Source organism: Neomonachus schauinslandi, chromosome 4 (genome assembly GCF_002201575.2).
Source record: "Neomonachus schauinslandi chromosome 4, ASM220157v2, whole genome shotgun sequence".
Taxonomy (NCBI): domain Eukaryota; kingdom Metazoa; phylum Chordata; class Mammalia; order Carnivora; family Phocidae; genus Neomonachus; species Neomonachus schauinslandi.
Window position 1 is genome coordinate 33,258,043 of NC_058406.1, and position 3,032 is coordinate 33,261,074.

A 3,032-nucleotide genomic window follows, 5' to 3' on the forward strand; every position below is an offset into this window, starting at 1 on the left:
TTTTTGTTTTTTAAAATCAGGTTTGGGGGACATTATTAAGTCTTGAACTCAGGGACCAATGAAAGACTTGATTCAGGTTCACAGCTGGAATTGGTGTAAGTATTAGGGTGTTGGCCAGCCTCTGGCCGGGGTTGATACCAGGTCAGATAAGTAGAGGGTGAGCATGGGGATGAAGATTTGTGTGGAGTTTCCACAAAGTCAGTCTCATTAATCTTGCATTCTAAGATTATTTCTAGAGTTGGAGTAAATTAGGGTCTTAAATTGCCCCAAGGATTTGTGGGGTTTAATTAAGGTCAGTGTCTGTGGTAGGGTCCTTTTCAGGTGACCCAATCCAGTTCTGGAATTGGGAATCCCAATTCAGAAAGTATTGGTGTTGACCTAGGACTGAGAGTTTTATGTAAGTCTTGGGGTTCAGAAGAGAGTAGTGGGGTCCATAGCAAGGTAGCTGTTGCACTTTAAGGCTCATATAGGGGCCTGGGGGTCAGCGTCAGTGCTGGGGTCCATTAAAAGACCAGAGTTGGTGCTGGTGTCACTACTGAGTTTAGCCGGGTAAAGATGATAAAGGGGTTTAGACTCAGAACTGGTATTTGGGGTCAATATAGGGGTGCAAATTAAAATGACTACTTGTGCCAGTGTGGGAGCAGATTTAGGAGTTTGGACTCAATATTGCGTTTGGGGAAGGGTCTGGGCTCACTATCAGGTGCAGATTTGTATAGGGAGGAAATGGGGTCCTAGAGTAGTTACCAGGTTCATATTAGGAGTGGGAGCCACTCATAGGATATGGACTTCGTATGGGAGTTTGGGTCTGTCCTTGCTCATGACTGGGGTTCTGGTCCAACACTGGAGCTCCAGTCGGTTGAGACTCAGGGTTGGGTTGTGGCCTCGCTGGGCCTACGCGGCTCCACCGCTCTACGAGTAAGAGTGCACGAGGGGAGGGGCGGCGCCGGGGACGCGCACGGCAGGGGCAGGGGCGCGGGCGCGGGCGCGAGCGGGGGCGCGCGGCTGGAGCTGGCGCGGGAGCGGCGGGAGCGGTGGCGGCGGCGGCAGAGGCGGCGGCTCCGACTCCGGCTCCGACTCCGGCTCCGGCTCCGGCTCCGGCTCCGGCTCCGGCTCGGGCTCGGGCTCCGGCTCCGGCTCGGGTGGCGGTGGCGGGAGTGGGACCCGGCGGCGGCGGCGGCGGCAGAAGAACAGCGGGAGCAGCGGCCCCAGCGGCTTGGGGGGGGGGACATGCGGACCGACGGCCCCTGGATAGGCGGTGAGTGACCCCCGGGCCCCCCTCCAGTCCCCTCCGCAAAGGTTCCTTCCCGGCTCCCGCCGCCCCCTCCCCGCGTCCTCCGAGCGGGGCTAGAGGCGCCGCTTAGGCCGGGCCGCGCCCCCACCTGCCGCGCCCGCAGCCTCGGCTGGGCCCCCCCCTCTGAGCCTGGCGGCTCCTCCCCGCGCTTACCCCGCGGCAGACGCGCCCCCCCCACCACTGGTGCCGCCGCCGGCTGCTAGCTCCTCGCCGCCCCCCGCCGCCCCCCTCCTCCCCGCCCTCCGCGCCGCACCTGAGCCGCAGCCCGCGCCCCCCAGTGCAAAGTTTCCCTTTGCATTTGTGCTCCGCGTCCTCGGTCCCGCCTCGTCTCCCCCCACCGGCGGCCGCGCTCCGGGGGCGGCCCTCCACCTCCCACCGCCACCCCAGCCCCGGGCGGGTCCAGGCCGCGCCCCCGCCCCCGCCGCACAGGCGCCCCCTCCCAGCCGGCAGGGGATCCGCAGCCGACGCGCCCCCGGCTCGCTCGCGGCCCAGGCGCACGTGCGGGCCCGGGGTGCGCCGGGCGCGAGTTTGGAGCCCCCCGCCTGCCGCGGTAGCCGGCACGGGCAAGGGAGGGGCCGGGGCGGGCTGTGCCCACCCCCACCCCGGCGCAAAGACCTGAAGGCCCCGGAACGACCTGTCCCGTGAGGACGTGTCCACTCGGACCCGCTCCGGAAAGTTCACTCAGTCGCCGCCCCGCGTCCCGTCCCGTCCCGGTGTGCCCCGGTCCCCATCGTTGTGCCCACATTTCAGGCTCAGCTTCTGTTTTCCTGGGTGTCTTGGTCTCAGTGCCCTTCAATGTCCGTATCTCTATCTCCCTGTGTCGCTGCCTCCCAGTCTCACCCCCCGCCCCCCCAGGGTTTCTCCCGCTGTGTGTGGCTCCCTCCCCGGGCCTCTCTGTTCTTCCTCCCCGCGTCTCTCTGTACTCCCTTCCCCATCTCTGTCTCTCTCTCTCTCTTTCTCTCTCTCTCGTCTCCTATTGGTTTTTCGGTGTCTCTGTCTCCCACTGACCAGGATCTCTGCCCGCGCTCTGCTAGGCCCCCTCCTCATTTCTCTGGAATGCCGCCTCTCTGGTTCTTCCATCCCAGGGTGGGGGAGGGGCTAGGCTTTCTCCCCATTTCAACGACCCACCCACCCCCACCACCCCCCCCCCCGCCCCGCGCAGTGCAGGGCCCCCAAGGTGGAGCAGGTTGGGCGGTGGGAGCCCGGTACCCGAGCTGTGAACTGGAAGGGAGGGGATTCTCTGGATTTCCCTGAGGGCGGCCAGGCAGAGCCTGGGAGGCTGGACTGCTGAGTGTTGGTGATGAAGGCTTCACTTTGGTTCCTGAAGAGACAAGGGCAGGGATCCAGAGTGACCTGGTGCGGAATCTGGCCAGAAAATCCAGGGGAGTGCATTGGGGTGGGAGGCCTAGAAAAAGATCCAGGAGGATCTTTCTGGGGGATCCTCAATGGTGAGGGATCCCCTGGGAAGGGATCTGCTGAAGAATCCTTTGGGAGGCATCAGAGATCTGATGGGATCCAGAGGAGGGTTCTGAGAGGAAATCTCAGAAAATTCTATGCTTGGCGCCTTATTAACTCTTGCTTCAGGGAGCAAGAAAATCCCTGTTTTTCACTGATTATATGAATGAGCCTAGGGCTTCAAGAAGGAGCAGGTGTAACTCCCCAAGCACAGCCCCCAACATCCGCAGCCCCGGGCACAGGCCACACACACACACACACACACACACACACACACACACACACA

At 62.6% G+C, this 3,032-nt stretch overlaps 1 protein-coding gene across 4 annotated transcripts in view; it reads left to right on the plus strand.

The window, feature by feature from the left end:
• The first annotated feature begins 1,120 nt into the window (after positions 1-1,120).
• PTPRF (protein tyrosine phosphatase receptor type F) overlaps positions 1,121-3,032 on the plus strand; it is an 86,040-nt gene continuing 84,128 nt past the window's right edge. For all 4 annotated transcript variants that reach the window (XM_021684250.1, XM_021684252.1, XM_021684251.1 and 1 more), the window contains exon 1: positions 1,121-1,255. The gene's annotated coding sequence lies outside the window, so the exon portion shown is untranslated. The remainder of the gene's footprint in view (positions 1,256-3,032) is intronic.